General features: G+C 60.6%; 1 protein-coding gene across 1 annotated transcript in view; it reads left to right on the plus strand.

Moving 5' to 3' along the window:
- Nucleotides 1-13,535, plus strand: part of LOC117650866 — a 118,116-nt gene that overhangs the window by 35,064 nt on the left and 69,517 nt on the right. The window lies entirely within an intron of this gene.

The following is a 13,535-nucleotide window of genomic DNA, read 5'->3' on the forward strand; positions in this document are numbered from 1 at the left end:
CGCGGCGTGTTGCGTGTTTTAGACGCGCGAGCGTCGCGGAGCTGCGCGCGAGGAGCCCTGAGTGGCAGAAACTTAGCTCGGCCTCCTGCCCTCGGGGTGCGTCTCTCTCTCTCTCTCTCTCTCTCTCTCTCTCTCTCTCTCTCTCTCTCTCTCTCTCTCTCTCTCGCTCACTCATTAGGCGTTCCTAGAGGTGTGAGAGAGACCGAGCGGGCTGGGCCGGGGATGGGTTGGGGTTGGGACGCACGGGGCACTGCTGCTGCATCACGAGAGGTGCAGCCAGGTCGGGCCAGGTGCTCACCAGTTGTCGGGCAGCTGGGGCCGAAGGCTGGACGGCGGGGCGCAGCGCGCAGCACAGTGGCCTCTCTCTCTGTCTCTTTCTCGCACGCGTGCTTCCTGCGATAGTGCATCTGGAGGGTCCTGCCAGGGCGTTGTGTTGAGTAATTATGTGGCGGGGGCTCGTTCCGTAGAATAATTTCGTCCTCTCTCCCTCTCACACTGATGGGGCGTTGCGTGGGGGTGCGAGAGAGACGGAGCAACTGAAGGACTTCGGCGGCAGGACTCACGACCCGATTCCAGGAGGACCTCCCCGCCGTGCTCCCGCGGGAGAGGCTGGTCCTTATCTGGCGGTGCTAGTAATCCCCAGTGTGCCCGGGGCAAGTCGCTGCGAACACGGCCTAGTCGGGACGAACACGGATGGCGACGCATGGCGGCATGGCGGCCTCCTCGCGCACGCCCTGGTCGGGCTGCCATGGGCTGCCATAAGTTTGTTGTTGGAGCCCCCGCTAGGCCGTCCGGGCTGGGCTGGGCTCCCCGGTCGGAGGATCTCCGGGCCGAGGCGCCGCCGTTCGAACATCGGCGTCGTCGTCGGCTCGGTTGTGCCCTGGTTGTGCTCGGCCGGGCTCTGCGGCCTCCACTGGGCCGGCCGGCTGTGGGATTACAGCGCCCGACCGATCCGCCCCCCGCCGCCCCCCGCCCCGCCACTCTGCGCAAGTTCGGGATTCTAGCAGCCCTGTGTTTATGCCCGCGCATAATGTGCGACTCAAACAGACAAACACGAAGTCCTGCGGCCGGCCCACAGTGGGCCAGATCTGTTGGAGGCGGCCAAATTCTAGACGCGTTTTGAGCTCCAGAGTCGCTGAATGGGTCTCGAACCGAACGTGTGACCCCACCTTTGGATTGCTCTCCGAACAAGGAATTCGTTGGTGGGACGTTCGGTTCGTTTCCTATTTAGCGACTCTGAATCTGGAGCTCATAAAACGCGTCTACAGTTTTGGCCGCATCCACCGGTCTTCTGGCCCACTGTGCGGCTAACCCAGGGCCGAAAGGCCGCAGATGGTACCGCATGCTTCATGCATTCTAGCGCCCTTCCGGGTTCCGGGATGGCTTGCAGTGGCCTGAGAGTCGTTTCCGTTGCTGTCTCTCTCGCACTTATGGGGCCTCCTCTATGGGTGCGATAGGGACAGAGCGACGGAAGGCGACTCTCGGAATCAGTCTGCAGGCTGCCCAGCCTCCCCGTCGGCACTAACACGCCGCAATGCCCAGCCCCGGAACTTGCGCCACTCCGTGCGGGGGTAAGTACCAGTGGCCCAGCGGCCACCCGGCGGGCCGGGCGGTACTCCCTGCTTCCCCTCGAGAGGGACAGCCTTCGCGTACGCTCACACACACACACACACACACACACACACGGAGAAGGGGTGGCCCGCGGAGCACTCCGAGGCACAATACTACGGCAGGCGTGACCGGCATGTGGATCGCGCCCCTTGCAACCCCTGTCCGGGCTGCCCCCTTCTGCTCCCCGCCCACCTGGACCCGCAATGCCCCCCCCCCTCCCCCAACACTTTGGCGCGTTTATTACAAAAGGAGTGCGGCGTGCATGCCTTGGGCGGACTCGGAGTGGACTTGGAGTGGACTCGGAGTGGACTCGGAGTGTCGCGACCACGCGGAGCCGGGTGCTGGCGGGCACTGCACGGTAAAACAACCTCCTAGAGAATTGACCAGTATTCCTGGGAGGGAATCCCAGGAGGAGATGGATACGCCACGTGCTGCCTGGAGGGGAAGGTTTTATGAAGAATGCAAGACAGTGCGGTGACCAATTAAAAAGTAAATCATTGTTCGCGGTTTTTTTTTTTCGCTTTGAAGCGCGACGTGATTAATACGAAGGGTGCAGGCTTTGTGTTGGTCCGTGCGGTCCTCGGGGTGCAACGTAATCCCGGCGTAACGACAGGGCGGGGCGGGGCGGGGCGGGGGGGGGGGGGGGGGGGTGGCCCAGGGCCGCAGCTGGGGCGCAACCACATCAAATAGACCTGTCTCTTGACGTGCGAGAGGCCGTGCGAGGCTGAGCGTTGCAGTCGGCGCGAGAGGGAAAGAGAGAGACACAGGGGGAGGGAGAGAGAGCGACTGAGATTGAGAGCGTGGATTTGCAGCAGCGGCGCCCTGGCCCGGGTGGAGCCGCGCGGAGCCGCGTGGAGCATCGCGGTCTCAAATTGGTCTCGGGAGAGGCTGTAGTTCGCACATGGGAAGGGACGAGGCGGCCCGCTGTCCCCGCAGCTTGTCGCGAGCGATGATGGCGGCGGCGCGGGAATGAAGGAAAAAGAGGACGGAAAGAGGGAAGGGACGGGGAAGGCCGCGGAGGCTGACGGAGTCCTCGCGGTGCGGTCTGCGCGCCCTCGCCGCGCGGGGTGGCGGCGGTGGCGGCGTCCCTGCGTCCGCCAGCAGACTCATTCCGAGAGTCATTCGCGTCGCCCCGTCTCTCTCGCACACGTAAGGGACGCTGCATGCGAGCGAGAGAGACAGGGCGACCAAAACGACTCTCGGAATCAGTCCGCAGTCCGCCAGTCCGCCGGCAGCTTGATGTAGTTTGCCAACTTTGCGGGGCCGAAAGGCCGAAAGGGGTGGAGATTTAATTGCTCCGAAACAGCGCGGCGTGCGGCCGGCCTCAGCGATTTGGGCCACGGCACCCCGCCTCGCCCCGCCCCGCCCCGCCCCGCCGGGCCGTGGCGAGCAGCGCCAATCTGCGTAATGGGCTCGCGAGTATGTGCGCCACTTTTTGGAGATGAATTAGTTGTCTTTGGCGCGTCGACGCGCGAGGCTGCTCTCGCCACCAGCGAGAGAGAGAGAGAGAGAGAGAGAGAGAGAGAGAGAGAGAGAGAGACAGAGACAGAGACAGAGACAGAGAGAGAGAGAGAGAGAGAGAGAGAGACAGAGAGAGATATTTAATTGGCTCGTTCTCTAATCGAGTTTGCTCGGGCTGATAATTCGCCGTTTTATCCGGCCGGAGGACTCTGCGTCCTTTTTTTTCGCAACTCGAGCGGCCGGGATGGCGAAATGCTGTTATTTCGCGGACAGTCTCTTTTTCTTTTAAATTTAAAACGTGATTATTTATTTTTTGGTGTGGTGACGGCCTGACGGGCCCCGCGGTGATGGCGGCCGTCGGGCCGTTGGTGGTGCGTAATCGCCATTCAGAGTGGCTGGCCGCGCACCGGCCGCACCCTCGGGTCATTCCCCTTATCTCGGACCGGAAGTCGGACCGGGACGGACCGGAAGTCCTCCGGCTGGCCGGACCCGCGGCCCCGTGGACCGGCGTCCACCCTCCGCGCGGGAGGTCCAGCCCTGGGGCCGCCCCTGCGGACTGATGCCGAGAGTCGCTCTCGTCGCTCTGTCTCTCTCGCACTCACGCGGCGTCTCGTGTCGGTGCGAGAGGGACGGCGCGGCGAAAGCGACTCTCAGTGTGCTGGCTGCCCTTGGCCACCCCCGGCCCTTGCGGTGTTGCGTCGGAGGGCCTGCAGACGCCGGCAGCGCAGGGCGGCAGGGCGCCCGCAGGACGAAGGACGAAGGGCCGAGGCCTGGCCGCCCTGGGCCAATCCGCCGCCTCTTCACGCCGAGTTTGCCATTTCCATAAGGGGAAATTCGAGTCGGGGGCGACGGCTCGGCGCTCCCGCAGGACTCGGGGCAAGGCTCCCGGAGGACTCCCTGGAGACCCCCGTCCCCAGCCAGGCAGGGTCGCGCGAGGTGTCAATTTGCCTACCTCTCAGGAGCGGGCGGCGCTGGCAGTCTTGACGCGCTGGCCGAGCCTGGCCGGACGAAAGCGCCGGCCGCGGCCCTCACCCTGTCTCGCTTTTGTTTTGGAAGGGGCGGCGGGGCCTGCGGGGCCGGGCGAGGCGAGGGAGCGCGCGCGTTTGAAAAGTTTTGGCGCCGCGGCTGGCGGCAGCGCGCTCCGGCAGCGAAGCACAGCGAAGCACAGCGAAGCGAGGCGGGCTGCTGCCTCTCCCAATGAATGAGTCCGACAAAGGAATGCACGGCAAACACGTCTGGAGCCACTGGAAAAGAGGGAGGGGGAGGGGGGGAAGTTGGAGCGCGCTCTTTTAATTCAATTTGTGCCTTGGAACAGTTTCGGCTTCATTTGCGTGCTCGCGTGTGTACCGAAACGGGGCAAGGGGGCGCCGAGTGGGTGGCTCCGTGCTTGTGAGTGTGTGCGCGCGCGTGTGTGTGTGTGTGTGCGCGTGATCTGCTTCTGAGCGCGAGTTTCGCTGGAGCCGTGCCACTCCACCCGGCCCCCCCTCCCTTTCCCCGCCCCCCTCGTCAGCTGGAGCCATTTTTGTTTGGCTCAATGTGTTGAAAATGATTTTAATATTCCGCGACTTTGCGTTGCCCACGGGTTACGCCTGCCGGCTTTGGGCGTGGAGAGGGGCTGGCCGTTCCAGCGCCAGCCCCGCTAATGACAAGCCTGCACCCCTACAGTGTGCCACCCCGCGCCACGCCACGCGCCCAGCGTGGCGGCAGCGGTGGCAGCGGACCGGCGCGTGTCAAAAGAGAAAGTTCCCTTTCCTTTTTCTTCCCTTCTCTGTTGCCTTTTGTTTTTGGCAGTGTCGCGGCGGCCGGTCCGCTTTCCGGATAATTGCTGGGCCTGCTGATTACACTGTTAAAAAAATCAGTTGTAATTTTCATAACATTGGTTGGCATTTTTTTTCACAAACAATTGTTATGAAAATTAAAATCACAAATGATTGTAAATTGTTTTACAATCACGTTATGAAAATTCATATCATGTTATGAAAATTCATATTCGCGTTTGCGAGGTCATTTTAGAGCAGTTAAGCAAAAGCACAACTAAGTGTTCATGTATATGAACACCCAAGCGGCCTTATGCCATTTATTGAACGAATCTGCTTTTGATCAGCGGGTTTCGAACCCGGGATCTTGACTTGTGGTGCACGCTCTTTACCGCTGTGCTACCACGTCCCACGGGAGGCGGAGGCAGCTACTGATGACTCTACCAGCGCCCCTTGGCCACGCCTCTTGAGCTAGTTATGAAATTTACAATCGGATTCGGAAAATTACTATTGTGTGCTCAAAATCAACATTTAAGATTCGCAATTTTCAGAACATGGTTTTAAAATTACCAACAATTGTCAATTTTACGAAACGGTTTCGAATTTTCGCATCAAGTTATGAAAATTGCAATGTTTGTAAAATTCATATCCGTATTCGTAAAATTGTCATCAAAATTGCTTTGAAAATTCATAACTTTTTTAACAGTGTAATCGCGCGGGATGGCCAGGTCGCTATCATTCTCTATCCTTCCGCATTAAAGTAGGAAAACTGCGAAAATTAAGAGCCGTGGGCCTCAGTTTCGGGGAGGGGCGTTATTGTGAGTGGCCAGCGCTCGTTAGATCCCTCCCCCCCCCCCCCCACTCCCCCCCTCCCGGTCAGCCCCCAACCTGCACCCCCGCTCCCCTTCCTCCTCCTTTTTTCGCGGCCTCACGACCGAAACGTGCTTTTGAATTAACGCCCCTGCAAAACGCTAGTGGCGCTGCTTCTTGAGGACCTCTATATATCTTTCTATAAAGGCCATGGGCCTTAGTCCGCTCTCCTCTCTCTCTCTCTCTCTCTCTCTCTCTCTCTCTCTCTCTCTCTCTCTCTCTCTCTCTCTCTCTCTCTCTCTCTCTCCTCTGCTCTCTCTCTCCTCTCTCTCTCTCTCTCTCTCTCTCCCTCTCTCTCTCTCTCTCTCTCTCTCTCTCTCTCCTCTCTCTCTCTCTCTCTCTTCTCTCTCTCTCTCTCCCTCCCCCGGCAACTCGCGCTGGCGCTGCCCGTTTTCAATTCAAAACTTTTCTCTCACACATGATGTTTTCACGGCGTGTTGGCTCATCCAGTGTTGCGCCGGCGGATTGTCTCTCTCGCACCCATGAGGGGTGCGCGCATGAGTGCGAGGGAGACAGCGCGACGAAACCGACTCTCGGAACCAGTCTAAAGACGCCCGCCCGGCGTTTTGCTCGCAATGATGTCGTATTCTATGGCCTGGGAGGGGAGGGGAGGGGGTTGCCTCGCAATTAGGGGCCATCCCCGGCGGGGAGGGGCGGGGCGCGTGGCGCATGCAGCCAAATATGTGGCTCACGTGCCACGGCCTCCGCCTGCCGCCACGCTACGCCGCGGCCAAAACGCACAAAGATTCCCTAATGGTGGCCGCGGGCGGGGGCGGGGCGGGGCGGGGCGGGGCGGGGCCGCGAGTCCGGGCGTCTTGCGCGGGCGTGCGTCACTGCGTGTGCGTGTCACTGTGTGCTTTGCTCTATCACTCTGCGTATCACTCCGTGTGTGTGTCACTTCTTGGCGGTGCTGGTTGTCGTTTTTGACACACGGTAGTTGGGCGGCACCTCAACTTGACTGAATACGACTCGCGACTTTTCCTCTTTTCGCAGCGTTCCCGCGGCGTTGCCGCCTTCTGCCCGAGTCGACGCGACGGGACGCTCCGATCCCTGTTCTGGCCGCACTCGGTCGGCACCGCCTCGGGCGGTGGACAAGCTGGCAATTGTACAAACGGCAAAAACAAGTTTAAAAAAAAGATAAAATAAAATGAAAAGGCGTTTAGAGTGTGGCTGCACAGCGCGGCAGTAAAGCGGCCCATTAATTGCATTCCCCGTTTAATTGCGGTCATCCGGCGATGCCGGCAAATGTCGAATCCCACGGCGTGGTATCCGACAGCCTCGCCGAAAGGACGGAACGGAACGCCCGTGGAACGCCCGTGGAACGCCCGTGGAACGCCCGGGGAACGCCCGTGGAACGCCCGTTGAACGCCCGTGGCATGCCCGCGGAAGGCCCGTGGAACGCGCCCCTATTTTCGGCCCGTGTCTGCGAACGCGTGCTTTGATGGGGTGGGCCGCGGGCCGCTAGTTTCTAGTTTGAAAGACTGAAAGAGCGCCGTGGCGGAATTAGCCCCGTGTGAAGGGCGAAGGGCGGCGAAGGGCGACCTCTCTCGCACCCTGGTGGCACGCCGCGCCGGCGCGAGGGAGACAGGGCACTGTTCGGCATCAGACCGGGCTCTTCCGTGGCCTTCGCACTCGGTGGAAGAGAAAGGCTCACGGCGTCCTAGCTGCCTGCCTGGCGGGCGACGACGACGTTGTTGCAAGCTGCCTTGATCGTGGAGCTCGCCGGGCACAACGCCAGCACAACGACACACTGGGTGGCGACGGTGCAGACTCTGCACCTACACTGCAGGCGCCACACCGCACCGAACACCTTTTCCTCGTCTGCTCGCGCGTGCCTCGATTGGCGCACCCCCTCCCTCCACGGCGGGTCGTTGCGGCGTGCGACGACACTGTAAACGCGAGCCGAATTGCGTCGGAGTGGGTCGGAGTGAGAATGCTCGCTCTAAAGGCATGCTAAAGGGCTTGCTAACCAGTGCCCCTCTGGGCGCAGCACACGCTTCCCTTCTCCCCCTTTCAGCCGCCACAGCACTGCGTGTGTCGATGCTTCACCTTTCCCGTTTTACATGCAGGACCTTGTCGTGACAACGAATTTAAAAAGAAAATGCCACCGACTGGGGCCGTGCCGGCCCGGCCTGGCCTGCCCTTCCCTCTCGGCCACGCGTTTAGAGTTCGGGCCGCCTCCACCGGTCTTTTGGGCCACTGTGCACCCACTGGAAGGCCGGAGGACTGCGAGCCCTTCGCTTCGCCTCGCGGTTGCCCCGTTCGGGGTGAATCGCCGAGCCGGCCAAGCGTGCAGGAAAGGGGATGATGAATGAAGGAGGCTGTGCTAATGAATCCAAATCACCCCCTTGCGTCCGCCCGCCTGCCTGCCTGCCTGCCTGCCTGCCTGCCTGCCTGCCTGCCTGCCTGCCTGCCTGCCTGCCTGCCTGCCTGCCTGCCGCCCGCCTGCCCGCCTGCCTGCCTGCCTGCTGCCTGCGCCCGCCTGCCTGCCACCTGCCTGCTGCCTGCCCGCCTGCCTGCTGCCTACCTGCTGCCTGCCTGCCCGCCTGCCTGCCCGCCTGCCTGCCTGCCTGCCCGCCTGCCTGCCTACCTGCCTGCCTGCCTGCCTGCCTGCCGCCTGCCTGCCTGCCTGCCTGCCGCCTGCCCGCCTGCCTGCCTGCCTACCTGCCTGCCTGCCTGCCTGCCTGCCCTGCCTGCCCGCCGCCCGCCTGCCTGCCTGCCTACTGCCTGCCTGCCTGCCTGCCCGCCTGCCTGCCTGCCTGCCTGCCTGCCTGCCTGCCTGCCTGCCCGCCTGCCTGCCCGCCTGCCTCTCCATCCGTCTGTCCGACGACAGTCTCCCCTATTCGGCAATCACACTCACGTGACCTCCCTTCCGAAACGTGCGCCGGATTCCAACAACTTCCCCCTGCCTACTACTATGGAAAGGCGCAAAGACTTTGGATCATTGTTTAGGTAGCGCGTGGTGCCAGTCGGTGGTGTGCACTGTGCAACACACCCCAAAATAGCCTTCTCTTGGACAAAGATTTAACCAAATTTACTTGAATGTACAGAGCAAGTGAATTCACTTCATGCAAAGTCAACTCGGAGATGTCCTGAAATTTATTTGAGACTTTGTTGAGTTTCTCTCCGGCTGGACAAGAAGGGGCCGCAATTCCCTCTTCGAATCACAGTGGCGACGCGGCGACGCGGCGACGCACCCCACCGGCCTAGCCGACCCACTCAAAAAAAAAAAAAAAAAAGTGACGTAATTTGCGGTTCTTCTCATCGCAAATGTATATGAACGCGGCCAGCGCGCGTCCGAGCCATTTACATAGAAAGTGCGTGATTAAAAATGGATCCTGGCGGACAGGCCGGCCGGCCTGGCGCGCCGAGTGCAGGCTCGTTCATGTATGCGGTCTTCCTGCTGCGTTTCGGCCGGGCTAACTACTCGGATTCCCGCCAATTTTCCCTATCGGTCCGCAATTCTACGCGCTCTGGACCAAGCGGCCGGGTGCATGTGCATACCCCCGCCAAGCGGAAGGAATGTCTGCCTGTCTGTCTGCCTGTCTATCTGTCTGTCTGTCTGCCTGTCTATCTGTCTGTCTGTCTGTCTGTCTGTCTGTCTGTCTGTCTGTCTGTCTGTATGTCTGCCTTTCTGTCTGCTGAATTCAGCAAAGCACTGTCGACCTGTCTGCCGGCACGCGTGCACCTCGAAGCCACCCCTCCGCGTTCTCACATTGCTCCAGCATTCCGGCGTGTATTTTGTCCCTCTTCGTGTATCGCATTCAATCCCGCGGCCCTCCGAGGGCTGCCAGGCGCCCCTCCCGCCTCTCGAGTCCTCAAGGGGTGGCGCGGCTGGGCTGCACAAGCGTCTCGAGTTCTAGGCCGCTGCGCCGGGTCGGCCGGGATTTGGCGGTTTCGTCGGGCCAAATGCCTTCTCAGGCCAGGTAACGGGACGGGTCACCCTTTGGGCCTGTCTCGTGAGAGAGAGAGAGGAGAGAGAGAGAGAGAGAGAGAAGAGAGAGAGAGAGAAGGAGAGAGAGAGGACTCCTTCCGCTCGGAATCAGGCCAGGCGAGCCTACCCATACGCCTGCCGCCCGGGTTCGAGTTAGCGAGAGCGAGGCCCATTGCCGACAAAGAGCGACGGCGGATTTCCGCGCCGGGGCGCTTCGAGGGCCGAAGGACGAAGGCCGAGGGGCCGCAAAAGGCCGCCAAGGTCCGAGGAAGGGCGACGGGGCGCCCGCAGCAGTGTGCCTGCCGCCATGCCGCCTGCCGCCCTGCCGGTCAGCGTCGAGTGGATCCGGACGGACCGCGGCCTCGGCCGTGGGAGCCCCTGACAAACTGAGGCCAGGTCAACTCGGGGGTAACTCGGGGGTAACTCAGGGGTAATCGGGGGTAACTCGGGGGTAACTCAAGGGAAGTCGGGGGGAAGTCGGGGGGAAGGGGGAATCGGGGGGAAGTCGGGGGGAACTCGGGGGGAAGTCGGGGGGAACTCAGGGGCAAGTCGGGGGGAACTCGGGGGGAACTCGGGGGGAACTCGGGGGGAACTCGGGGGCAAGTCGGGGGAACTCAGGGGTAACTCGGGGGCAAGTCGGGGGGAACTTGATCGACTCGCCCAAGACTAGAAATACGCTCCAAACTAGCACCGTTGCCTTTGTCTCGTTGCCCCGATTCTAAAAGTGCCCCTACTTGCCCTCTAGCTCAGCGGTTCCCAACCTTGGGGTCGCGACCCCAAATGGGGTCGCGAAAAAATTTTGAGGGGTCGCGGCGAGGTGGCTGGGGTCGCCTGGGGTCGCGGTGGTTTCCCGGCTGGCCCACACGCCGAGCACTGGCTGCTTAAATGCCGCAAAGTTGATCAAAACGGTCACAAATGTGTGTAAAAGATCGTGTTTTGGGTCGACTTTAAGCATCCACTGCTTCTGATCCGAGGCGGTAAATCGCCTCCCTCAACGGGCAATTGGTCTTTGGACCTTCCTTTTGCATGCCTTTGTTACGGAGTGCGATTATCTGCCTTAGTTTGGAGCAGTTTTGCCGCAAAGTTGATCAAAACGGTCACAATGTCTGAAAAATCGTGTTTTGGGGCGACTTTAAGCATCCACTGCGTCTGATCCGAGGCGGTAAATCGTCCTCCGTCAACGGGCAATTGGTCTTTAGACCTTCCTTTAGCATGCCTTTGTTACGGAGTGCGATTATTTGCCTTAGTTTGGGAGCAGTTTTGCCACAAAGTTGATCAAAACACGATTTTTCAGACATTTGTGACCGTTTTGATCAACTTTGCGGCAAAACTGCTCCCAAACTAAGGCAGATAATCGCACTCCGTAACAAAGGCATGCTAAAGAAAGGTCTAAAGACCAATTGCCCGTTGACGGAGGACGATTTACCGCCTCGGATCAGACGCAGTGGATGCTTAAAGTCGGCCCCAAACACGATTTTTCACAGACATTTGTGACTGTTTAGACCAACTTTGCGGCAGTACTGCTTCCAAACTGAGGCAGATAATTGCACTCCGTAACAAAGGCATGCAAAAGGAAGGTCCCAAGACCAATTGCCCGTTGAGGGAGGGCGATTTACCGCCTCGGATCAGAAGCAGTGGATGCTTAAAGTCGACCCAAAACACGATCTTTTACACACATTTGTGACCGTTTTGATCAACTTTGCGGCATTTAAGCAGCCAGTGCTCGGCGTGTGGGCCAGCCGGGAAACCACCGCGACCCAGGCGACCCCAGCCACCTCGCCGCGACCCCTCAAAATTTTTTCGCGACCCCTTTGGGGTCGCGACCCCAAGGTTGGGAACCGCTGAGCTAGAGGGGCAAGTAGGGGCACTTTTAGAATCGGGGCAACGAGACAAAGGCAACGGTGCTAGTTTGGAGCGTATTTCTAGTGTTTGGGCGAGTCGATCAAGTTCCCCCCGACTTGCCCCCGAGTTACCCCTGAGTTCCCCCCGACTTGCCCCCGAGTTCCCCCCGAGTTCCCCCCGAGTTCCCCCCGACTTGCCCTGAGTTCCCCCGACTTCCCCCCGAGTTCCCCCGAGTTCCCCCCGACTTCCCCCCGACTTCCCCTTGAGTTACCCCCGAGTTACCCCTGAGTTACCCCGAGTTACCCCCGAGTTGACCTGGCCCTCAGTTTGTCAGCGGAGGCCGCAAGGAGCATGCAAGGAGCGGGCATTCTTCCCTTGTGCCACTGGAAGCCACGGATGGTTGTTACTGCTGCTGCTGTTGTTGTTTTTCTCGTTCTTGTCCTCGTTGTCGTCATCGCACGCCATGAAGCAGGCCTACATACGATTCCTCTATATTCTCTTTGCCAGGAGCTGCCTGGAAATCTCTGGTTCTGCTTTTCGTGCGTTGTTGTTTTCGTTGCCGTCGTCGTCGTCGTCGTCGTCGTCGTCGTCGTTGCTGTTGTTGTTGTCGTCGTCGTCGTCGTCGTCGGGTGGGTGGGTGGACGTCCTCCTACAAAAGGGGGAGGCGCGCAAATTCAAAGCCCGCGCTTGCTCCTTCAGGGGTTGTTGCCACGCGGGGCGCGCGCTGCGAGGGCGGCCAAGGTGTGAAGTAACAAACTAGGGGGTGTTACGCCTTCTTGTGTGCGTGTGTGTGTGTCTGTGTGCGCGCGCGCGAGTGTTTGCTCTGTCGTGTGCTCTCGGACCATGAAGGCGTGTGTGACAAAAGACACAAACGAAAGGGATACATCAAAGTGGGAATGCGATCCGGTATCTGCTGCAATGGAGGGGCGGGGCGGGGCGGCCGGTACTGTTTGCCGTTCCTCTCGAGGCAGCTTGTTTCGCGGCAGGGAGGCGCACTGGGATTTGGAAATTTGATAATAAAGAAGGGAGAAAAGAGTGGAGAAGTGGGTGGCCGGGTCTCTGGGTGTCCTGCCCCGTCCTCCTCGGCCGCCCTCCCTTTCCTTTCGCTTCGCCTTTGTTGACAATGTTGCTCCTCCAACCTTCGCTTGTTTGGCGAGGACGGAGGGACTGTACGTCGCTGTGCGTAATGGGAAATGCGAGTGCCTGCGTCTAATCGCTGTCTGTCTCTGTTTGCAGGTGAGGGTGCTTGAGAGTGCGAGCGAGAGGCGCGCGGTGAGTGGGAAAGAGATGCCGATATGCAAATGGCGGCGCTACGTCGCGAGGGGCGCCCCCTCGTGCTGTTTGCGCGGCGGAGTGGTGCACTGGTTGCGGTCGCCGCCGTCGCAAGGCGCCTGGCAAAGAGGCCAAAGTGCGTGCAGCAGAAAGGGAATGGCAGAGCTAATGCAGGGCACTCCACAGTGGGCCGGAAGAACGGTGGAGGCGGCCACAGTTCTAGACGCGTTTTGAGCTACAGTGTCGCTGAATGGGACTCAAACCGAACGTGTGACCCCACCAATGGATTGCTCTCTGAACGAGGAATCCATTATGTGGGTCCCACTTTCGGTTCAAGTCTCATTTGGCGACTCTGGAAATCAAAAGGCGGCTAGAATTTTGGCCGCCCCGACCGGTCTGCCGGCCCACTGTGCACTCGCTCCGTCTTTGTCGCACTTCCGCGGGAAGCGCCGCGAGTGCGAGAGAGACGGAGCGACGAAACGGCACCGGCCGCGGCGTTCATTAGAGTGTTTAAACCCCGGGTCCGTGGCGGTCGTCGACCCGGCCGGCAAGGAGGCCCTGTGGGCCCCGACGGCCTCGGGCTGCTCGGCCTCGACGCCGAGGTGTACGATGTCGGCGGTAACGGCGGTAACCCGAAGCCTGCCCGCGCCGCACACGCCGGCCACGCCCTCCAGCCCGGGGCACGCCTGGGGCACGCCTGGGGCACGCCTGGGGCACGCCTGGGGCACGCCTGGGGCACGCCTGGGGCACGCCCCGCAGTTTGATTCCGGGCGGCAGTGGCGCCTCGT

This window comes from Thrips palmi, unplaced genomic scaffold, assembly GCF_012932325.1.
Source record: "Thrips palmi isolate BJ-2018 unplaced genomic scaffold, TpBJ-2018v1 HiC_scaffold_5, whole genome shotgun sequence".
Lineage (NCBI taxonomy): Eukaryota > Metazoa > Arthropoda > Insecta > Thysanoptera > Thripidae > Thrips > Thrips palmi.